This window comes from Ranitomeya imitator, chromosome 4 (genome assembly GCF_032444005.1).
Source record: "Ranitomeya imitator isolate aRanImi1 chromosome 4, aRanImi1.pri, whole genome shotgun sequence".
In the NCBI taxonomy this organism is placed as follows: Eukaryota; Metazoa; Chordata; class Amphibia; order Anura; family Dendrobatidae; genus Ranitomeya; species Ranitomeya imitator.
The window spans coordinates 89181471-89207011 of NC_091285.1; the positions used below are offsets into that span (position 1 = coordinate 89181471).

The 25541-nt window shown below is 43.2% G+C and overlaps 1 long non-coding RNA gene across 1 annotated transcript; it reads left to right on the top strand.

The window, feature by feature from the left end:
• The first annotated feature begins 24086 nt into the window (after positions 1-24086).
• On the top strand, positions 24087-24611 carry LOC138673958 (uncharacterized). The gene is made up of 4 exons (XR_011320391.1): positions 24087-24149; positions 24251-24310; positions 24408-24467; positions 24572-24611. It is a non-coding gene; the product is annotated as an uncharacterized lncRNA (long non-coding RNA).
• The last annotated feature ends 930 nt before the right edge of the window (positions 24612-25541 follow it).

Sequence of the window (25541 nt, forward strand, 5' to 3'; positions counted from 1 at the left end):
GGGAGCGTTCGAGGCCTTGTGTAGCCGGACGACGAACCTGGCTCCACAGCTCCAGACTTAGGTGCAATATTTTTTCCCCCACGACCACCTGATGCTCCACCACTACCACTACCCTCATTACCAGCTGACAATGAACGCCCCCGGCCACGACCTCTTCCACTAGACTTCCTCATTGTTTTAAAAACGTAACCAAACTAACGTTATTTGTTGCAGTCACACAACTTACACGGTGAGCTATAACTTCAGTATGATTTAGCTACCCCTTTACAGGTTGGTGAGACCACAGCGAAAATCAGGCCCAATGTTACACACTCTTTTTTTGGTGGCTGCAAATTAGAGAGATGCCCCACACGCAGGACTGTCACTGAAGCACAAATGTTAATATTAATGTCACACTATTATTTTTTTTTTATTTTTTTTTTTTTCAGGAACACTTTAGAAACCCCCCCCAAAAAAAAAAAAAGATTTTTGCAGGGAGAATTTAGAAAACAAATGTAACAAACTATATGCTTTCTATGGGCCACTGAGTGAGAGATGACGCACACAGGAATCAGGAGTGGCACACAAGCCCAGAGGCCAATATTTTTCTACCAATGATTGATGGAGTTATTTTCTCTGGTAGATTTTGGAACCCAAATCAAGGAAAAAAAATGTAGGCTTTCTATGGACCACAATTGGAGAGAGAGAGAGAGAGAGAGAGAGATGGCACACCCAGGAGTCAAGACTGGCACACAAGCAGAAAGGCCAATATTAATCTCCCACTGTTTTTTTTTTTTTTTTTTTTTTTTTCAGGGAGACTTTAGAAAAAAAAATAATAAAAAAAATATGATTTTATCAGGAAGAATTTAGAAACCAAATAAAATAAAATGATTTTTTCAGGGAGAATTTATAAAACAAATAAAAACAAAAATAGGCGTTCTATGGCCCACTGACTGAGAGATGACGCACACAGGAGTCAGGAGTGGCACACAAACCCAGAGGCCAATATTTTTCTACCAATGATTGATGTAGTTATTTTCTCTGGTAGATTTTAGAACCCAAATCAAGGAAAAAAAATATAGGCTTTCTATGGACCACAATTGGAGAGAGAGAGAGAGAGAGAGAGAGAGAGATGGCACACCCAGGAGTCAAGACTGGCACACAAGCAGAAAGGCCAATATTAATCTCCCACTGTTTTTTTTGGTTGTTTTTTTTTTTTTTTTTTCAGGGAGACTTTAGAAAAAAAAAAAAAAAAAAAAAATATGATTTTATCAGGAAGAATTTAGAAACCAAATAAAATAAAATGATTTTTTCTGGGAGAATTTATAAAACAAATAAAACCAAAAATAGGCGTTCTATGGCCCACTGACTGAGAGATGACGCACCCAGGAGTCAAGACTGGCACACAAGCAGAAAGGCCAATATTAATCTCCCACTGTTTTTTTTTTTTTTTTTCAGGGAGACTTTAGAAAAAAAAATAATAAAAAAAATGTGATTTTATCAGGAAGAATTTAGAAACCAAATAAAATAAAATGATTTTTTCAGGGAGAATTTAGAAAACAAATAAAACCAAAAATAGGCGTTCTATGGCCCACTGACTGAGAGATGACGCACCCAGGAGTCAAGACTGGCACACAAGCAGAAAGGCCAATATTAATCTCCCACTGTTTTTTTTTTTTTTTTTCAGGGAGACTTTAGAAAAAAAAATAATAAAAAAAATGTGATTTTATCAGGAAGAATTTAGAAACCAAATAAAATAAAATGATTTTTTCTGGGAGAATTTATAAAACAAATAAAACCAAAAATAGGCGTTCTATGGCCCACTGACTGAGAGATGACGCACCCAGGAGTCAAGACTGGCACACAAGCAGAAAGGCCAATATTAATCTCCCACTGTTTTTTTTTTTTTTTTTCAGGGAGACTTTAGAAAAAAAAATAATAAAAAAAATGTGATTTTATCAGGAAGAATTTAGAAACCAAATAAAATAAAATGATTTTTTCTGGGAGAATTTATAAAACAAATAAAACCAAAAATAGGCGTTCTATGGCCCACTGACTGAGAGATGACGCACCCAGGAGTCAAGACTGGCACACAAGCAGAAAGGCCAATATTAATCTCCCACTGTTTTTTTTTTTTTTTTCAGGGAGACTTTAGAAAAAAAAATAATAAAAAAAATGTGATTTTATCAGGAAGAATTTAGAAACCAAATAAAATAAAATGATTTTTTCAGGGAGAATTTAGAAAACAAATAAAACCAAAAATAGGCGTTCTATGGCCCACTGACTGAGAGAGAGAGAGAGAGAGATGGAACGCTTAGTACTGGCACACAAGCCCAAAGGGCAATATTAATCTCCCTTTTTTTTTCCAGGGAGAATTTCTAAAACCCAAAAAAAAAAAAAAATAGGCTTTCTATGGCCCACTATTTGTGAGAGAGATGGGACGCTCAGGACTGGCACAGATGGCACGCTCAGGACTGGCACAGAAGCCCAGAGGCCAATATTAATCTCCCTTTTTTTCTGGTAGAATTTATAAAACCAAAAAAAAATTTAAATAGGCTTTCTATGGCCCACTATTTGTGAGAGAGATGGCACGCTCAGGACTGGCACAGATGGCACGCTCACAACTGGCACACAAGCCCAGAGGCCAATATTAATCTCCCTTTTTTCAGGGAAAATTTATAAAACAAAAAAAAAAAATAAATAGGCTTTCTATGGCCCACTATTTGTGAGAGAGATGGCACGCTCAGGGCTGGCACAGATGGCACGCTCAGGACTGGCACACAAGCCCAGAGGCCAATATTAATCTCCCTTTTTTTCAGGGAGAATTTATAAAACCCCCAAAAAAATAAAATAGGCTTTCTATGGCCCACTATTTGTGAGAGAGATGGGACGCTCAGGACTGGCACAGATGGCACGCTCAGGACTGGCACAGAAGCCCAGAGGCCAATATTAATCTCCCTTTTTTTCTGGGAGAATTTATAAAACCAAAAAAAAAATTTAAATAGGCTTTCTATGGCCCACTATTTGTGAGAGAGATGGCACGCTCAGGACTGGCACAGATGGCACGCTCACAACTGGCACACAAGCCCAGAGGCCAATATTAATCTCCCTTTTTTCAGGGAAAATTTATAAAACAAAAAAAAAAATTAAATAGGCTTTCTATGGCCCACTATTTGTGAGAGAGATGGCACGCTCAGGGCTGGCACAGATGGCACGCTCAGGACTGGCACACAAGCCCAGAGGCCAATATTAATCTCCCTTTTTTTCAGGGAGAATTTATAAAACCAAAAAAAAAAATTAATAGGCTTTCTATGGCCCACTATTTGTGAGAGAGATGGCACGCTCAGGGCTGGCACAGATGGCACGCTCAGGACTGGCACACAAGCCCAGAGGCCAATATTAATCTCCCTTTTTTTCAGGGAGAATTTATAAAACCCCAAAAAAAATAAAATAGGCTTTCTATGGCCCACTATTTGTGAGAGAGATGGCACACTCAGGACTGGCACACAAGCCCAAAGGCCAATATTAATCTCCCACTGTATTTTTATCAGGGAGAATTTATACACCCCACAAAAAAAAATACAGAAAAATGAAAAGGCTTTCTATGGCCCACTATGTGAGAGAGATGGCACACACAGGGATGGCACTCTAGCAGAAATGCCAAATTGCCAATCTTAATCTCCCACCAAAAAAAAAAAAAAAAAAAAAACAGGGAATGTCCTACAATTACTATCTCCCTGCCTGCAGTAATCTCAGCCAGGTATGGCAGGCAGCAATAAGGAGTGGACTGATGCACAAATGAAATAAAAAGTGTGGACAAACAAAAAAGATAGCTGTGCAGAAAGGAAGGAACAAGAGGATTTGTGCTTTGAAAAAAGCAGTTGGTTTGCACAGCGGCGTACACACAGCAATGCAGCTATCAGGGAGCCTTCTAGGGCAGCCCAATGAGCTACAGCGCTGAGGGGAAAAAAAAAAAAAAAAAAAAACTTCCACTGTCCCTGCACACCGAGGGTGGTGTTGGACAGTGCAAATCGCTGCAGCACAAGCGGTTTTGTGGTTAATGGACCCTGCCTAACGCTATCCCTGCTTCTGACAAAGCGGCAGCAACCTCTCCCTAAGCTCAGATCAGCAGCAGTAAGATGGCGGTCGGCGGGAACGCCTCTTTATAGCCCCTGTGACGTCGCAGACAGCAAGCCAATCACTGCAATGCCCTTCTCTAAGATGGTGGGGACCAGGACCTATGTCATCACGCTGCCCACACTCTGCGTTTACCTTCATTGGCTGAGAAATGGCGCTTTTCGCGTCATTGAAACGCGACTTTGGCGCGAAAGTCGCGTACCGCATGGCCGACCCCGCACAGGGGTCGGATCGGGTTTCATGAAACCCCGACTTAGCCAAAAGTCGGCGACTTTTGAAAATGTTCGACCCGTTTCGCTCAACCCTAGTCACAGACAGCTGACACCCGCAAGTGATCGCCGCGGTGCTCACTGTGAGACAGCGCAATCGTGCCACCGTACTAGTACTGCGGTTTGCGAGAACTCAGTTCCCACAGAGCAGTACTAGTACGGCGCATGTCGGGAAAGGGTTAAAGATAAAAAATAATGGTCTATCAATGACGGTACTTAATTCCTGCAGTACTCGGGGGTGGAACCCATCCGGGCCCGGAAATATGTCAATTTTAGTGATTTTTAGATGCCGCCGTACTTCTTGCTGGGTTAAGCAGGTGACACTTAATGGGGAATTTTTGTTATCACTGATCATATTGTCTGCCATGGGATTTTCTTGTGTAAATACTGATGAAAAAAAGTAATTTAGCATATTGGCTTTTTCGTCATCCTCATCCACCATTTCACCCAGACTATTTTTAAGGGGGCCAACACTATCATTTTTTAGTTTCTTACTATTTACGTAGTTAAATAATATTTTGGGATTATTTTTACTCTCTCTGGCAATGAGTCTCTCTGTCTCAATCTTTGCTTCCTTGATTTGCTTTTTACAGAATTTATTTATGAAGTCTGATGGGCTGCTAGTACAGACTTTGTCACCTTCCAGTCCAATTACCCTTTTGCCGATCATTAATGCTTGGCTTTATAGGACTCTTTGCAATTACAATGTCACCCTTGTGAATTGAATAAAGGTGTCGACTCAAGTTGTCGTATACTAAAATGTCATAATATTGTATGGTGGGTTCCATTGACAGCCCAGAACAAACCACTATTTCTCCAAGATACTGGAATGTGCAATGAGCTATGCAGCTCATGGCATACCCCAGGAAACCCATTGTCTTCCCGATCTCCTTCCTGATCATACTATATGTTCTTTATTTCGTTATCTGCTGACCAGCAAGTCCCAAGGATATATGGGTGTGTTGTAATTCTTGGCAGCCCATCCACTGCTTAATAATGCCCTTTAAGAAGATTAATGCTGCCTGATTCACCAGTAAAAATAGGCTCTGTGACTTTAAGAGTCTCTCTCCCATAAATGAAACAAGATGGGTCTGCTTATGTGTCACACACCACATGGCCAGCTAGGGTTGTTAACCAATTTCTGATTTTAGACGTACTATCCCGTCGAGGTGACCTGGGCCTATCTGACCCTCGACGGGATAGTACGTCATAGCGATCGGCCGCGCTCACGGGGGGAGAGTGGCCGATAGCGGGCGGGTGTCAGCTGCCTATTGCAGCTGACATCCGGCACTATGTGCCAGGAGCGGTCACGAACCGCCGCCCGGCACATTAACCCCCACCACACCTCGATCAAACATGATTGCGGTGTGCCGGCGGTATAGGGAAACATCGCGCAGGGAGGGGGGGAGGGGGCTCCCTGCGGGCTTCCCTGAGATCCCCTGAGTCTCCTACCTCCTCCTCCTCCTTGCAGGCCCAGATCCAAGATGGCCACGGCATCCGGGTCCTGCAGGGAGGTGGCTTCACTGTGCCTGCTCAGAGCAGGCGCCGGGAAGCATAGGAAAAGTGCACGTCAGATCGCTGATCTGACACAGTGCACAGCAAAGTGTCAGATCAGCGATCTTACACTATAACATGATGCCCCCCCCCCCTCGGGCAATGTTATAGTGTTAAAAAAAAAAATTCCAAAGTGTAAAAAAAATAAAAAATAAAAAAAAAATATATATATATATATTGTTCCTGTAAATACATTTCTTTATCTAAATAAAAAAACAAAAGTTGCACATATTTAGTATCGCTGCGTCCGTAACGACCCCACTTATAAAACTATATCACTAGTTAACCCCTTCAGTGAACACCGTTGAAAAAAAAAAATGAGGCAAAAAACAACGCTTTATTCTCATACTGCCAAACAAAAAGTGGAATAACACACGATCAAAAAGACGGATGTAAATAAACATGGTACAGCTGAAAACGTCATCTTGTCCCGCAAAAAACGAGCTGCCATACAGCATCATCAGCAAAAAAATAAAAAAGATATAGTCCTCAGAATAAAGCGATGCAAAAATAATTATTTTTTCTATAAAATAGTTTTTATCGTATAAAAGCACCAAAACATTAAAAAAATTATATAAATGGGGTATGGCTGTAATCGTACTGACCCGAAGAATAAAACTGCTTTATCCGTTTTACCAAACGTGGAACGGTATAAACGCCTCCCCCAAAAGAAATTCATGAATAGTTGGTTTTTGGTCATTCTGCCTCACAAAAATCGGAATAAAAAGCGATCAAAAAATGTCATGTGCCCGAAAATGTTACCAATAAAAACATCAACTCGTCCCGCAAAAAACAAGACCTCACATGACTGTTGACTCAAATATGGAAAAATTATAGCTCTCAAAATGTGGTTACCCAAAAAATATTTTTTGCAATAAAAAGCGTCTTTCAGTGTGTGACGGCTGCCAATCATAAAAATCTAAATAACCTGCCATAAAAGTATATAAAACCCCCCTTCATCACCCCCTTATTTAGGGAAAAATTAAAAAATTTAAAAAATGTGTTTCCATTTTCCCATTAGAGTTAGGGTTAGGGCTAGGGTTAGGGTTAGGACTAGGGCTACAGTTAGGGTTGCTAGGAGTGGAGTTCCCGCCACTGCACAGGGGGAATCTCGAACCATGTCTGCCACGGTCACTCATTCTGCATCAGCCACAGTGGAGCCTGCTCAGCGGAGACGTCAATCCCAGCGTCTTGCTCATTCTCACTCTGCAAAGGGTTACTGCTGCTTTTACTGCTTCTGTCATTGAGTGCTGGGCAGCGGCGAGCAGACGCTTTTGGGACTAAGTCCTGCTTTTCCCGTTCTGAGCATGCCCAGGGCAAGATTTCCTGTTGGAGATCGAGGGTCACATGCTCAGATACAGCAGCAGATCCCATTGGTCCTCCAGGAAGGTCCTGAAGGTGCTCAACTTCTGTGGCAGCCTCTCATTGGTCCTTCTAGGAAGGTCTTGTATATACTGCAGCTGTAAAAGGTTTGCATGGCCGCACGGCCATGCGCTAGTATACATTTGTAATTGTGTGTGTGTTGATGAGTGCAAGTCGTTCCTTAAAAAACCCATCCCTTGTGTATGACTTTGCATAAGGTGTATGGCTGCAATCTAGCGCCCGACTGAACTCACAGCATTTACACACGAAACAGCGTCTACTGCTGTGACCGCCAGTACGGCGCCACGCGCCAATAGAGTGCTTCTTTAGCCCAAGTCTGGGTGGTTAGTGGCGTCCGCCAGTACGGCACAGTTTGCACTCTTGTGCTATTTAGTTATTAGTTTTGTTACGTGCGGTACTGCGGCCCTGTGACGCAACAGGGTTCGCTTCTTTCACACACTGTGAAGCTAATCCGTGTGTATCCTCATTGTACCGCCATATAGTCCATCGTTGCTTAGCAGCAGGTACCATCTCTACACGGTGGACCCCGGGCTGCGAACGCACCTTATTCCTTTTCTCTAATTATTTGGTGTGTTCCATTAGCCCTAACAAGGGGTGAGGCTAAAGTTAGGGTTAGGGTTTGGATTACATTTACGGTTGGGAATAGGGTTGGGATTAGGGTTCGGAGTGTGTCTGGGTTAGAGGTGTGGTTAGGGTTACCGTTGGGATTAGGGTTAGGGGTGTGTTTGGATTAGGGTTTCAGTTATAATTGGGGGGTTTCCGCTGTTAGGCACATCAGGGGCTCTCCAAACGTGACATGGCGTCCGATCTCAATTCCAGCCAATTCTGCGTTGAAAAAGTAAAACAGTGCTCCTTCCCTTCCGAGCTAAACAGGGGTTTACCCCAACGTATGGGGTATCAGCGTACTCAGGACAAATTGGACAACAACTTTTGGGATCCAATTTCTCTTGTTACCCTTGGGAAAATACAAAACTGGGGGCTAAAAAATAATTTTTGTGGGAAAAAAGATTTTTTATTTTCACGGCTCTGCGTTATAAACTGTAGTGAAACACTTGGGGGTTCAAAGTTCTCACAACACATCTAGATAAGTTCCTTGGGGGGTCTAGTTTCCAATATATGGTCACTTGTGGGGGTTTCTACTGTTTAGGTACATTAGGGGCTCTGCAAACGCAATGTGACGCCTGCAGACCATTCCTTCCATCTAAGTCTGCATTCCAAATGGCGCTCTTTCCCTTCCGAACCCTCCCATGCGCCCAAACGGTGGTTCCCCCCACATATGGGGTATCAGCGTACTCAGGACAAATTGGATAACAACTTTTGGGGTCCAATTTCTCCTGTTACCCTCGGAAAAATACAAATCTGGGGGCTAAAAAATAATTTTTGTGGGGAAAAATTTTTGTTTTATTTTTAAGGCTCTGCATTATAAACTTCTGTGAAGCCCTTGGTGGGTCAAAGTGCTCAACACACGTCTAGATAAGTTCCTTAAGGGGTCTACTTTCCAAAATGCTGTCACTTGTGGGGGGTTTCAATGTTTAGGCACATCAGTGGCTCTCCAAATGCAACATGGCGTCCCATCTCAATTCCTGTCAATTTTGCATTGAAAAGTCAAACGGCACTCCTTCCCTTCCGAGCTCTCCCATGCGCCCAAGCAGTGGTTTACCCCCACATATGGGGTATCAGCGTACTCAGGACAAATCGTACAACAACTTTTGGGGTCCAATTTTTTCTCTTACCCTTGGGAAAATAAAAAATTGGGGGCAAAAAGATAATTTTTTGTGAAAAGATAGGATTTTTTATTTTTACGGTTCTGCATTACAAACTTCTGTGAAGCCCTTGGTGGGTCAAAGTGCTCACCACACGTCTAGATAAGTTCCTTAGGGTGTCTACTTTCCAAAATGCTGTCACTTGTGGGGGGTTTCAATGTTTAGGCACATCAGTGGCTCTCCAAATGCAACATGGCGTCCCATCTCAATTCCTGTCAATTTTGCATTGAAAAGTCAAACGGCACTCCTTCCATTCCGAGCTCTCCCATGCGCCCAAACAGTGGTTTACCCCCACATATGGGGTATCAGTGTACTCAGGACAAATTGTACAACAACTTTTGAGGTCCAATTTTTTCTCTTACCCTTGGGAAAATAAAAAATTGGGGGCAAAAAGATAATTTTTTTGTGAAAAGATATGATTTTTTATTTTTACGGTTCTGCATTACAAACTTCTGTGAAGCACTTGGTGGGTCAAAGTGCTCACCACACCTCTAGATAAGTTCCTTAGTGGGTCTACTTTCCAAAATGGTGTCACTTGTGGGGGGTTTCAATGTTTAGGCACACCAGTGGCTCTCCAAACGCAACATGGCGTCCCATCTCAATTCCAGTCAATTTTGCATTGAAAAGTCAAATGGCACTCCTTCGCTTCCGAGCTCTGTCATGCGCTCAAACAGTGGTTTACCCTCACATATGGGGTATAGGCGTACTCAGGACACATTGTACAACAAATTTTGGGGTCCATTTTCTCCTGTTACCCTTGGTAAAATAAAACAAATTGGAGCTGAATTAAATTTTTTGTGAAAAAAAGTTAAATGTTCATTTTTATTTAAACATTCCAAAAATTCCTGTGAAACACCTGAAGGGTTAATAAACTTCTTGAATATGGTTTTGAGCACCTTGAGGGGTGCAGTTTTTAGAATGGTGTCACACTTGGGTATTTTCTATCATTTAGACCCCTCAAAATGACTTCAAATGAAATGTGGTCCCTAATAAAAAATGGTGTTGTAAAAATGAGAAATTGCTGGTCAACTTTTAACCCTTATAACTCCCTAACAAAAAAATGTTTTTTTCCAAAATTGTGCTGATGTAAAGTAGACATGTGTGAAATGTTACTTATTAAGTATTTTGTGTGACATATCTCTGTAATTTAATTGCAGAAATATTCAAATTTGCAAAATTGCAAAATTTTCTAAATTTTTGCCAAATATCCGTTTTTTTCATAAATAAACGCAGGTAATATCAAAGAAATTTTACCACTATCATGAAGTACAATATGTCATGAGAAAACAATGTCAGAATCACTGGGATCCGTTGAAGTGTTCCAGAGTTAAAACCTCATAAAGGGACAGTGATTAGAATTGTAAAAATTGGCCTGGTCATTAACGTGCAAACCACCCTTGGGGGTAAAGGGGTTAAATGTTAATATGACATTTCCCAGTGAATGCATTTGTAGTGGTTGAAAGCAATGTTAAAGTTGAAAAATGCTTCAAAAACGCAGCGTCTGAACTAACCCCAAGTGGGGGAGGAAATTTTCGGTCTGTAGTTAATTATTTGGCCTTACAGGCAAGTCATTCATCTGCAAAGGATGTACCTTGACATATTTCCCAGGAAAATCCATTTTGGCTTCATTTTTATGTGTTTTTTATGGCACTGGGAAAAATGGCATGAATCTTGGAAAAAATTGTTTAAAGCTGTGACCTAGGAGTCAGGAATACTTCTAGCGGCGATCCCCATGATGTCCCTGTGTCATTTGAGCAGTGTTTCCATCATTTTCAGACCTTAAATGGACCCCCAGGGGGATCACTGTAAAAATACTCTCGGTCTCCCATAGACTTACATTGGGCTCGTTGCTTGGGTCGAGTACCCGAGTATTCCAATCTGCTCGACCCGAGCAACGAGTACCCGAGCATTTTAGTGCTCGCTCATCACTAGTAACAGAGAATTGCTTGCGATCAAATTGACATTTGAGGAGTGATGAAACTTATTGGAGGAAACTATTCATCCTGCTACAGTAATTACAGGCCATAATAAAAATTTCCTCTACCTTGAGTCTGGAAAACATCTTAGGCTGCCGTCACACTAGCAGTATGCGTTCAGTATTTTACATCAGTATTTGCAAGCCAAAACCAGGAGTGGGTGATAAATGCAGAAGTGGTGCATATGTTTCTATTATACTTTCCTCTATTTGTTCCACTCCTGGTTTGGGCTTACAAATACTAATGTAAAGTACTGACCAAATACTGCTAGTGTGATGGCAGCCTTATACTGAGAAAAGCTAGTGGGTCGTTGTTTTTCAATAGGTTTAATTTCATTGTTACTTTTTGCCCGGGTTCTAAAATTAGAGTATATGAGTCAGAAAGGCATGCAGGCATCTTCTCCATGCTGTTCCCATTTAGATTTAGCTCTTTTCCATCCATTTTAGTTTTTTTTCCCATGCCCCCAGATCTGTTTGGTTCAGCAGAAAAATATTCAGCTTTCTCATTGACGTGCATTGGATTAGTTATTTAGTACAAATACACGAATATTAGAAATTATTCGAGACGATTTACCTGAATGCAAATATTTCACTATTTGATCACCACTAATATTTCTCTCTCTGACATGGAAGCAAGAGATTTGTCACAGATTCTGAAGAAGTCCAGAAATGTGTTGAAAAAAGTCTCTGGTGCCATCTGGCGGACTGATTGCATTACTGCACCTGGGAATAGCTCAAAACACTTGGAATTGGATTGAATATCCCAAAATTCTGCAGGTCCTACCTGGAAGTCAGAATCAGGATATCTGAAAAAGACTAAGTATCAAGGAGTCTTTACGCCAAACGCTACTGAGCTTTTTTCTGGACAATCTCACAAAAGTTTCACCCTCAGTCTCTGGAAGTCAGAGACAGGGAGAACAAATTCTAAGTCCACAAAGTTCATGTTTTTGTCTAAGTAAATTATTAGAAGTCCAAAAGACAGTTTTCACCAAACTCTACGCAACTACTTTGGATACTTTAGCACCCAAATACTGCAAATTGCTACAGCACAAATATTTTAGAAGACTAAAACACAGACGTTTTGCCAAACTCTACGGAACTATTTTGGATACTGTAGCACCCTAATACCGCAACTGGTGACTGAGCACATGTTTTAGTAGGACTTTTTTGTACCAAACGCTATGAACTGTTTGTGAGGTGTCGAGTTCCGGCAGCTGCACAGGGGGAATCTCGAACCATGTCTGCTGCGTTCTCTCATTCTCCACCAGCTGCAGTGGAATCTGCTCAGCTTGAGACGTCGGTCCCAGCGTCTGGCTCACCCTGATATTGTGCGAATGGTTACTGTTGCCTTTCCAGGCTCTGCCTTTGCAACCAGCACTGGTCAGCGGCGAGCAGGCTTTTCTGGGACTAAGTCCTGCTTTTCACGCACTGAGCATGCCCATGGGAGGACCTCTTATTGGAGGTCGGGGGTCACATGCTCAAGCCCTGTAGCAGCTCCTACTGGTCCACCAGGAAGGTCCTGAAGAGCTGCAACTATAAAAGGTTTGCATGGCCGCACGGCCATGCGCTAGTATCAAATGTGTTTGACTTATTCCAGTGGATACTATACCACTCTATTCATATGTGGTGTGAGGCTGTAGCTTTGGGACTGTACACTCAGGCAGGCAGCTAGCATCAGTGGGGGCAATTAGTCGCTTGGCATCTGGTTCCTTCATGTGTGCGGTAAGCACAGAAGAGTTCCAGAGCAAACAGAACCCTAGTTAGGGTAATTTGTGTACAGCGCGACTCTGTGAGGCAACAGAGATCGCTTCCAATTCACACGGGGTGAAGCTTAACCCACGTGTGAGCTCAGAGTTTATCCGCCATTACTTGGCAACAGATATCTCTGTCTCTGGACCCCGGGCTGCGAACGCACCTTGTAGCTACCTATCTATACTTGGTGCAGTCCGTTTGCCCTATCACTGTTTTTGGACACTTGTAACAGTATGCAGGTACTAAGTATGTCACCACGGAACAGACAGACCAACAGTTGAGGGGTTTACTAACAGGAATCAGGTTCTCCTCGCAGGGAGGAAGCAATGGAATATAACTAGCAATAAAATAGTGCAAAAATATGGGAGTCAAAGAGTGTAACAGAAGTAAGCAGGATTTCTTGAGAAAAGAACACTTGTCAGACTGATGAGGACTTGCCTGAAGGGTCGTCTTCTCTAACGTAGGCGCCGAGAAACAGCAGCACTTGTCTTCCCTCTGTTGTCCGTGGGCTGAATAGTCTCTAGGAGCCCGCTGCCTGGGGTTTCGGGAGTTAATGTGATATGCACAGGTACTGAGTCTTTAGCCTTTACAGCACAGCCTATCCCGGGAAAACAATGGTCAGTCTATTATTAAGCCTGTCACCAGGAATCAGGGGCTCTGCACTGTTAAGTCTCTCAACAGGAATCAGGGGATCTGCACTGATACCATGGGTACCAGGGGTCACAGTCTCTACTGATACCGCGGGTACCAGGGGGTCGCAGTCTCTACATGGCCCAATGTCTCTACACGGGTCTCAAAGCGCCCCTCTCCAGTCACAGCAGAGTCTGCTTTCATGTACTCACAAGATGCAGTCTTTCTGGGCAATCTCCCTGTATTTGTCCTCTGACCGGGAGCTCTCTCTCCCAGAGCACAGCTGCACCCTGCTCTGACCGCTGCTAACGCTGCTCATGCTGCTCTGTTCCTTGTACGCATGCCTTTCCTGCTCTCTGCCCGGCTTCCTTCCTGTCCCAGTCTCTTAGTCTGCCCCCTGGGGAACCTGCAGCACAGCTCAATGGTTCCAGGCACAGAGCCGAGAAGGTAACCGCCCCCGGACTCTTCTTGTGCTTTACCTCCTTACATTCCCTCATGCACGCCCTCATCATTTCCCGCCTTGACTACTGCAACATCCTTTTCTGTGGCCTCCCTGCTAACACCCTTGCACCTCTCCAGTCCATCCTTAACTCTGCTGCCCGACTAATCCATCTCTCTCCTCGCTACTCCTCCGCTTCCCCCCTCTGCAAATCTCTTCACTGGCTCCCATTCCCTCAGCGTATCCAGTTCAAATTGCTAATACTGACCTACAAAGCCATCCACAACCTGTCTCCTCCATATATCTCTGAACTAATCTCTCGATATCTTCCCTCACGTGACCTCCGGTCCTCCCAAGACCTCCTTCTCTCCTCCACACTTATTCGCTCCTCATCCAATCGCCTCCAAGACTTCTCCCGAATATCCCCCATCCTCTGGAACTCTCTGCCCCAACACGTCCGACTATCAACCACAGTCGGATCCTTCAGACGGAACCTGAAAACTCATCTCTTCAGGAAAGCCTACAGCCTGCACTGACACCGCTGCTGCCTCATCACCAACGAAGCTACCGCCTCACCAACACCGGAGCTACCGCCTCACCAACACCGGAGCTACCGCCTCACCAACACCGGAGCTCCTGCAACCCTCAACCTACTGTCTCCTTCCCCATAATCCTGTAGAATGTAAGCCCGCAAGGGCAGGGTCCTCGCCCCTCTGTATCAGTCCGTCATTGTTAGTTTGTTTACTGTATGTGATATTTGTAACTTGTATGTAACCCCTTCTCATGTACAGCACCATGGAATCAATGGTGCTATATAAATAAATAATAATAATTCCCCCCCTCTTTCTGCTCGCAATTACACGGGCGAGATTTTCAGGAGATCCCGTTAGCAATCTTCCGGTCCTTGCACAATCTGCTGCCAGATGAACTCGTTCTGATTGTAGCGAACAGGGGGTACACCAGCCGTTGAATGTCCAGAGCATCTAAATCAGCAGGGGCGGTGGTGTCAACTGCTGTGGGAGGAGTCGAGGTTTCCTCCGATACGTTGGTAGTTTCAGGTACCAGCCCTGTTTCTGGGTTCCCTGGGAGAGATTGGGAGTCTTCCTCATCTTCCACATCTTCATTGATCACTGGCGCATCCGGTGGGGGCGCTGGAGTCAATTGGACTGATTCAGGATCTCGAGACAAACAGGGACGCAACATATTCCTGTGCAGTGAGCGGGTGGGAGTCCCCTCTTCCATTTCGGGCTGGACCTCATAAACGTGACCCCCATTGCCGAGCTGCTGCTTCACTCGGTACAGCCTTTTCTCCCACTGGTACTCTAGTTTGTTGTGTGGGCGCTTTTCCCTTACTAAGACTTGGTCTCCAGGCCACAGGGCTGTCCCCTTTTGAGGAGCTACCTGGGGATGCTACAATTCTTGCAGCTGTTTCTCCACTAGACGTTGAATTGTCTGCAGCCGACGACGATGTCTTGAACCCAGGGGTACACCCCTGTTCGTGGGTAGTCCTCCTTGGGTTCCAGCTCCAGCTCTGCCAGCCCCTTCCCGGGTAGACCAAAGAACAAAGAGTAGGGGGTGAATCAGGTGGTGCTGAGTTTCCAATTGTTATACGCCCACACCAATTCTGGGACGGACTCAGTCCACTTCGCCTTCTGGTCCTTCTCCAGGGTCCTCAGCATTTGAATGAGAGTGCGGTTAAATCTTTCACAAGCCCCATTCCCCTGTGGATGAGAAGGGGTGGTCCAGGACTTATCGATTTTGTACAGCTGGTGCAGCTACTCCATCACTCTTCCGAGGAAGCAGGCCCCTTGATCAGAATGGATGCGCTTGGGACACCCGTACACCTCTATGAAGTGTTTGCAACCTGCAAGAGCAGCAGACTCGGCAGTCTGGTCCCGTGTGTGCGTCACTGCGGCAAATTTAGTAAAATGGTCATCACTAAACAATGCTCATAGCCGTGGTGTGCTGATCCAATTGTCAAGTAATCTATTGCCAGTAGGTCCATGGGGCCAGAAGACCTCACCGTCTCTGTTAGGTCTTTTTCTGGCCCAAAGTGTGCTCCTTTCTCATGCAGGAAAGAAATATATCTTGGTACCGTGTTAGCCAGTAGATAGAAAAATATTTAGAATTGAGAATTCTCAGTGGTTGATACCTTTTAATGGCTAACTGAAAAGATGGTAACAAATTGCAAGCTTTCGAGACTACATACGTCTCTTCATCAGGCAAAGGCTAAAACAAATTCTGAAGAATCACATATTTATGCACAACATAGTATAGAAAAAAAAGGGAAAAACCATGGATAAGCCAGGTGACATGAAGCAGAATTACCTTGAGTGATAAACAGTTACGTCCATAAATATTGGGCCAATTCTTAGATAAGGATTTTTTTATTGTCCTGTGATTAGGGTCTCTGTTGTGATGACCCCACATGGTCTGAGGGGCAAGTTCCTTAGTTGATGTAAAAAGGCATAAATCCGTGTGACACATTCATTCCTGCAGTGTCAAAGGTCGTCATCAGTTTATATTTCCAGACTCTTCTGTCTCTCTGCGATTTGAAGCTACCATTTAGCACAAGTAATTTCATGTCCATAATGTTATGATTTGGGAGACAGAAATGTATTGCCACAGGTATTTTTTTCTCTTATTGTATGGCGATGAGAGTTCAACAAAGAAATCATCATCGAACCTGCTGACAAGGGTGGTGCAATTGTCAAGATGAACACATCAGACTATATGAGGGAAGCAAACAGACAACTTATGGACACACACTACTACAAAAAATTGGAGTTGGATCCTACACAGGATTATTACAAGGAACTAAACAAGTTGGTATCTTGTCTGCCCGATGAATCCATAAGAACCAATGACCTGATACCAGAAAGTCCAAGAACAGGGACATTCGGTATGCTTCCCAAAATCCACAAACCTGGAAACCCAGGAAGACCAGTTATTTCATGTGTGGGCACCCTTACTGAGCAGGTATCTGAATGGGTAGAGGGTATTCTTAAACACCTGGTAAAAGATACACCCAGCTTCATTCAGGACACAACTGACCTATTGAATAAACTATCAGCAATAGGTCCTCTACCAGAAGGAACCTTCCACACAGCAGTGTGTCTAAAAAAATGAAGCAAACACTTATCTTAGCTGAACTGGCAGCAAGCAGGAGAGGCCAGGCAGACGACCAACACTTCCAAAGGAACATTGACTACTGGCAAGGACTAATGAGTCCTGCACAGCTAAATACCCCAGTCCGAATTGCAATTAGCAGAAACACCTGTCCAAGACTGCTGCTCAGGAATAACTGCATTACCATCAACAACCACCGGAGGGAGCACAAGAGCAGAATTTACAACAGTACCCCCCTTGAGGAGGGGTCACCGAACCCTCACCAGAGCCCCCAGGCCAGTCAGGACGAGCAAGATGAAAGGCACGAACCAAATCGGCGGCATGGACATCAGAGTCCGAAACCCAAGAATTATCCTCCTGGCCATAACCCTTCCATTTGACAAGGTACTGAAGCTTTCGCCTCGAAAAACGAGAATCCAAAATCTTCTCAACCACATATTCCAACTCCCCATCGACCAACACAGGGGCCGGAGGATCAACAGAAGGAACAGCGGGCTCCACATATTTCCGCAACAAAGATCTATGGAAGACATTATGGATAGCAAAAGAGGCCGGAAGCGCCAGATGAAAAGACACCGGATTAATAATCTCAGAAATCCTATAAGGACCAATAAACCGAGGCTTAAACTTAAGAGAAGAAACCTTCATAGGAACATGACGGGAAGATAACCAAACCAGATCCCCAACCCGAAGCCGGGAACCAACACAGCGACGTCGGTTAGCAAAACGTTGAGCCTCCTCCTGAGACAACACCAAATTGTCCACCACCTGAGCCCAAACCTGCTGCAACCTGTCAACCACAGAATCCACACCAGGAAAGTCAGAAGACTGAACCTGCCCAGAAGAAAAACGAGGATGAAAACCAAAATTACAAAAAAAAAGGCGAAACCAAAGTAGCCGAACTAGACCGATTATTAAGGGCAAACTCGGCCAAAGGCAAAAAGCCACCCAATCATCCTGATCAGCAGACACAAAGCATCTCAAATAAGTCTCCAAAGTCTGATTAGTACGCTCGGTCTGGCCATTTGAGGATGAAATGCAGAAGAAAAAGACAAATCAATGCCCAGCCTAGCACACAAGGCCCGCCAAAACCTAGAAACAAACTGGGAACCTCTGTCGGACACAATATTCTCAGGAATACCATGCAAACGGACCACATGCTGAAAAAACAACGGAACCAAATCAGAAGAAGGCAATTTAGGCAAAGGCACCAAATGAACCATCTTAGAGAATCGGTCACAAACAACCCAGATAACCGACATCCTCTGGGAAACAGGAAGATCGGAAATAAAATCCATAGAAATATGCATCCAGGGCCTCTCAGGGACTGGCAATGGCAAAAGCAACCCACTAGCACGGGAGCAACAAGGCTTGGCCCGCGCACAAGTCCCACAGGACTGCACAAAAGACCGCACATCACGCGACAGAGAAGGCCACCAAAATGACCTACCAACCAAATCTCTGGTACCAAAAATGCCAGGATGACCAGCCAACACAGAACAGTGAACCTCAGAAATCACTACTAGTCCATCTGTCAGGAACAAACAGCCTCCCCACAGGACAATGATCAGGTTTGTCAGCCTGAAATTTCTGAAGAACCGTCGTAAATTAGGAGAAACGGCAGAAGGACCACCCCTTCCTTCAAAATAACGACTGGTTCCAAGACCTCAGGAGAATCAGGCAAAAAACTCCTAGAGAGGGCATCAGCCTTAATATTCTTAGAACCTGGAAGGTACGAGACCACTAAATCAAAACGAGAAAAAAACAAGGACCATCGAGCCTGTCTAGGATTCAACCGTTTGGCAGACTCGAGGTAAATCAGATTCTTATGATCGGTCAAGACCACAATACGGTGCTTAGCTCCCTCAAGCCAATGTCGCCACTCCTCAAACGCCCACTTCATAGCCAACAACTCCCGATTGCCGACATCATAATTGCGTTCAGCAGGCGAAAACTTACGGGAAAAGAAGGCACACGGTTTCATTAAGGAACCAATAGGATCACTCTGAGACAAAACAGCCCCTGCCCCAATCTCAGAAGCATCAACCTCAACCTGAAACGGAAGAGAAACATCCGGTTGACGCAACACAGGAGCAGAAGTAAAACGATACTTAAGTTCCTGAAGGGCAGAGACAGCCGCAGGGGACCAATTCACCACATCAGCGCCCTTCTTCGTCAAATCAGTCAAGTGTTTAACCACGCTGGAAAAATTAGCAATGAAACGGCGATAAAAATTAGCAAAACCCCAAAATTTCTGAAGGCTCTTCACGGATGTGGGCTGAATCCAGTCATGAATGGCCTGAACCTTAACCGGATCCATCTCTATAGATGAGGGAGAAAAAATAAAGCCCAAAAAGGAAAACTTCTGCACCCCAAAACGACACTTAGACCCTTTCACAAACAAGGCATTGTCACGAAGGACCTGAAATACCATCCTGACCTGCTGCACATGAGACTCCCAATCATCGGAAAAAATCAAAATATCGTCCAAATATACAATCAGGAATTTATCAAGATAATCCCGGAAGATATCATGCATGAAGGACTGAAAAACAGATGGAGCATTAGAGAGTCCGAATGGCATCACAAGGTATTCAAAATGGCCCTTGGGCGTGTTAAACGCAGTTTTCCATTCATCACCCTGCTTAATACGAACAAGATTATAAGCCCCTTGAAGGTCAATCTTAGTAAACCAACTAGCTCCCTTAATCCTAGCAAACAAATCGGAAAGCAAAGGTAAAGGATATTGAAACTTGACCGTGATCTTATTCAAGAGGCGATAATCAATACAGGGTCTTAAGGAACCATCTTTTTTAGCAACAAAAAAGAACCCTGCTCCCAACAGTGAAGAAGATGGCCAAATATGCCCTTTCTCCAAAGACTCCTTAATATAGCTCCGCATGGCGGTATGTTCAGGTACAGACAGGTTGAAAAGTCGGCCCTTAGGAAACTTACAGTCAGGAATCAAGTCAATAGCACAATCGCAGTCCCTGTGTGGTGGAAGGAAACTGGACTTGGGCTCATCGAATACATCCTGAAAATCAGACAAAAACTCTGGAATTTCAGAAGAGGGAGAAGGGGCGATAGACATCAGAGGAACATCATTATGAACCCCCTGACAACCCCAACTAGTCACAGACATGGACTTCCAATCCAAAACAGGATTATGTACTTGAAACCATGGAAAAGCCAGCACGATAGCATCATACAAATTATGCAACACCAGAAATCGACACTTTTCCTGATGGGCTGGCGCCATGCGCATGGTCACCTGTGTCCAAAACTGTGGCTTATTTTTAGCCAAGGGTGTAGCATCAATGCCCCTTAAAGGAATAGGGTTCTGCAAAGGCTGCAAGGGAAAACCACAACGCCTGGCAAACTCAAAGTCCATTAAGTTCAAGGCGGCGCCTGAGTCCACAAACGCCATGACAGAAAATGATGACAATGAACAGATCAAGGACACAGATAACAGAAATTTAGGTTGTACAGTACTGATGGTAAATGAACTGGTGATCCTCTTAGTCCGCTTAGGGCAGACAGAAATGACATGGGAAGCGTCGCCACAATAATAACACAACCTATTCTGACGTCTGAAACCTTGTGCCATTCTAGACAGAATCCTATCACACTGCATTGGCTCAGGAATTTGCTCTGAGGATAACGCCATAGCGCGCACAGTTCTGCGCTCCCGCAAGCGCCGATCAATCTGAATGGCCAGAGACATAGAATCACTCAGATTGGAGGGTGTGGGAAACCCCACCATAACATCTTTAACGGATTCAGAAAGACCCTTTCTGAAAATTGCCGCCAAAGCATCATTATTCCATTTAGTCAATACAGACCATTTTCTGAATTTCTGACAATACAATTCTGCCGCCTCTTGACCCTGAGACAGGGCCAACAAGGTCTTCTCAGCTTGATCCACCAAATTAGGTTCATCATACAGTAATCCTAACGCCTGAAAGAAGGAGTCTACATTAAGCAAAGCAGGATCCCCAGATTCCAGGGAAAATGCCCAATCCTGTGGATCACCACGCAGCAGGGAAATGATGATTTTAACTTGTTGAATGGAGTCACTGGAGGATCGAGGTTTCAATGCAAAAAACAGGTTACAGTTGTTTCTAAAACTCAAAAGTTTGGACCTGTCACCAAAAAACAAATCAGGAGTAGGTATCTTCGGTTCTAATTCAGGAGTCTGAACAATGTAATCAGAAATACCCTGTACTGTAGCAGCAAGCTGGTCTATACGAGAAACTGATTCCTAAACATTCATGCTAGCACAAGGCTCTTCAGCCACCCAGAGATAAAGAGGGAGAAAAAGACAAAACAGACTGGAGAAAAAAAATGGCTCAAGATCTTTCCTCCCTTCTTCTGAGATGCAATTAACTCATTGTTGGCCAGTAGTACTGCTATGATCAGGTGGCCTTGGAGCAGCATGAAATGACCTTCGCTGGAGCAGTGGTAACTATACTGACCGCAAACCCTGATCCTATCACCGCAACTAGAAGTAGCCGTTGGGTGTGCCTAACCAGACCTAGACACCTCCACACAGCCTAAGGACTAAATATCCCTAAAGATGGAAATAGGAAAATTCTCTTGCCTCAGAGTAGACCCCCAAAGGATAGGTAGCCCCCCACAAATAATGACTGTGAGTAGGAGAGGAAAAGACACACGCAGACAGAAAACAGGGATAAGCAAAGGAGGCCACTTCTACCTAGATAGGAAAGGATAGTACAGGATACTATGCGGTCAGCATAAAACACTACAAAATATCCACAGCAGAAAAATACAAAAACTCCACCACCTAACTAAAGATGTGGAGAGTATATCTGTGACTCCAGTGAGTCCAACTAGACTGAGAAAAATATCAGGCACAGTCTAGCAGGAACAAAATAGAAACAAGATAAGCAGAGAAAATAAACACACAGCAGTGTGTCTAAAAAAATGAAGCAAACACTTATCTTAGCTGAACTGGCAGCAAGCAGGAGAGGCCAGGCAGACGACCAACACTTCCAAAGGAACATTGACTACTGGCAAGGACTAATGAGTCCTGCACAGCTACATACCCCAGTCCGAATTGCAATTAGCAGAAACACCTGTCCAAGACTGCTGCTCAGGATTAACTGCATTACCATCAACAACCACCGGAGGGAGCCCAAGAGCAAAATTCACAACAGGACAGTTTCCATCCAAAACACATAAAAAACTATTGTCTACAGCCAAGGCATCAGATACAATCGTATATGTTCCAACCCAATGGATAGGGATGAACTCCTTGGTCACCTCAGAAAGACCTTTTTGAATCAGGGCTACCATCCAAGAACAATTGAAAACCAGATCACAAGAGCCACCAGAATATCAAGGAATCACCTGCTGCATTACAAAGCTAAAGAAGAAAATAACCGGGTACCTCTAGTGGTTATCTACAATCCAAATCTGGAGGTGCTAAGGAGAGCTGCACATAAATTACAACCTTTACTGCAAAAAGATGCCCGCTTTCAATCCATTTTTCCAGACCCCCCACTACTGTGTTTTAGGCAGCCCCCAAATCTAAGAAGCATCATTGTCAAGAGCTCCCTGTCCTCTCCAACAGCTGCAGGTTCCTTTCCTTGCAACCAGAAAAAATGTAAAACCTGTCCATTTATAATGACCACAGACAAAATAAAGATCCCCAATTCACATCAGGACTACAAGATACCAGGTACTTTCATCTGCATCACTTCTAATGTGGTGTACCTAATTATTTGTACTAAATGTCCAACTGGGGGTCTGTATGTGGGGGAGACAGAGCAGAAACTGAGAACAAGGATGAACTCTCATCGCCATACAATAAGAGAAAAAAGAATGGATATACCTGTGGCAATACATTTCTGTCTCCCAAATCATAACATTATGGACATGAAATTACTTGTGCTAAATGGTAGCTTCAAATCGCAGAGAGACAGAAGAGTCTGGAAATATAAACTGATGACGACCTTTGACACTGCAGGAATGAATGTGTCACACGGATTTATGTCTTTTTACATAAACTAAGGAACTTGCCCCTCAGAGCATGTGGGGTCATCACATCAGAGACCCTAATCACAGGACAATAAAACAATCGTTATCTAAGAATTGGCCCAATATTTATGGACGTAACTGTTTATCACCCATGGTAATTCTGCTTCATGTCACCTGGCTTATCCATGGTTTTTCCTTTTTTTTCTATACTATGTTGTGCATAAATATGTGATTCTTCAGAATTTGTTTTAGTCTTTGCCTGATGAAGAGACGTATGTAGTCTCGAAAGCTTGCAATTTGTTACCATCTTTTCAGTTAGCCATTAAAAGGTATCAACCACTGAGGACTCTCAATTCTAAATATTTTTCTATCTACTGGCTAACACGGTACCAAGATATATTCTTTCCTGTATCAAAATGGAGGATACCAGAATGTACCGCATCTTTATGGAACTAAAACCACTTCTGAAGAAATGTGCACAAATGGACAGCGACATTTTTTCCCTATCTAAATGCAAAAAGGAGAATCTAATTCCCAAAGGACTCTGGATGACAAACCCAATTCTTCATACGTACAATACCCATTATGCACAAAACCTGTGTCACAGGACTTCTGAGAGATGAAGGAATCATCTTTTGCATGTCTGCTACAGCATAAGGAGTAAAGTCCAAGGGCAATTTGAAACCCTGAGGAAGACACTAAGGCTGGGTTCACATTGCGCTAGGTGTGTCCGTCTAACGGACTCGTTTTTAAGTAATAAAAACGCAATGTAACGCACATACCAACGCGCCCATAGACTTGCATTGTCTAACGCATCGTGACGCATCCCTAAATTGGTATGCGTTTGTCACATAACGTTTTTTTTCTGACGGACCTTCAACGCGGCTTGCAGCGTTCTCGGGTCCGGCCAAGCTAACGCACTACTAACGGAAGCGTTCATTCTGCCATAGAAGGCTATGGCAAACGCAGTCAGACGCAAATCATGAAAAATTTCCAAATAGGACCACACGTTTTAATAGCGTTTGAGGGTGGTCACATGTGTCATGTGACAGGAAATGTGATTTTGGCCATTAAAGGAGGAATATACCACCCACACATTTACTGCACGTGACAGAGTGTTGCAATAGCTCTCCTGAAATGTAAGTACATTTCTATATATATATCTCAGTATACATCATGGGAGTCTGTAATGTCCATCGGATGTGTGTGTACTAAACATGTATTGCTTTGTTGCACACAGATGTCGGATACAGATGTCAGCAGCAGCAGCAGCGTGTCTGCGATTTTTTCGTCACAGTCGGTAGGCTTGCACTTTAAAAAACCACTATAATGTTGTGTGAAACTCCATTGTATTGAGCTAGGCATAACAATCCCGTTTATTGTTTTATTGTGAATAGGAGTCTTCTGAGCCCGAGGCTGCTAGACCACCCCCCAAAAAACATGCTAAAAGCACAAAGGTACATAGCACACATGTTGAATTTTTCACGCATAAATTTATTGATCCAATGAATACATTATTTAGTGTTAATTTTTTTTTTTTTACATTTTACATACACAATAGGTTGTGGCACACGGAGGACACAAAAGAAAGAAGGTCCCTAGCAGTCTGTCGTCGCCACAACTGCCAGTGGTAAATATAAAATTAGAAATATTCTATCCAATATTTATCAACAATCTATCTATTCACTTTCTACTATACCTATAAACTATCTATCAACTATCTATCGCTCCATCTATTTGTCTATCTATATCTATGTATCTATCTATCTATCTATCTATATTTATGTATCTATCTATTTATCTATCTATCAATATCTATGTATCTATAGATCTATCTATATCTATCTATATTTATGTATCTATCAATCTATCTATATCTATCCATCTATATTTATGTATCTATCTATGTATCTATCTATCTATATCTATCTATCTATATCTATCTATATCTATGTATCTATATATCTATATCTATGTATCTATCTATCTATCTATATCTATGTATCTATATATCTATCTATATCTATCTATCTATATCTATCTATCTATATCTATGTATCTATCTATCTATATCTATGTATCTATCTATCTATATCTATGTATCTATCTATTGCTATATCTATGTATCTATCTATCTTTGTATATATGAATATGGCCATCCAGTGAAATTGACACTATCAGCATAACTTTTTGTGTTTACATAGTCCAAGTCAGCGGCCAAAAAAAAAAGGATTGTCGTTGACGAAGAGCCATTGACTATCCACAACGAGACACTGATCAACCTTGTGGAAGCCAACCCCTCCATATGGGACCAGAGCGACAGCTCCCACCATGACATCGTGAAGAACCGGAAGTTGTGGGATCAAATAATCTGTCACTTTGATCGCCGATACATGGAGAAGTCGACAACCTCAAAGAAAAAAATTGGTAAATATTGGTGACGTAACATCGGAAAATGTTAACCAAAAAAAAAATAATAAAAAATTCTATCCTATCAACCTATCCACTTGTTGTCTATCTCTCAATTATCA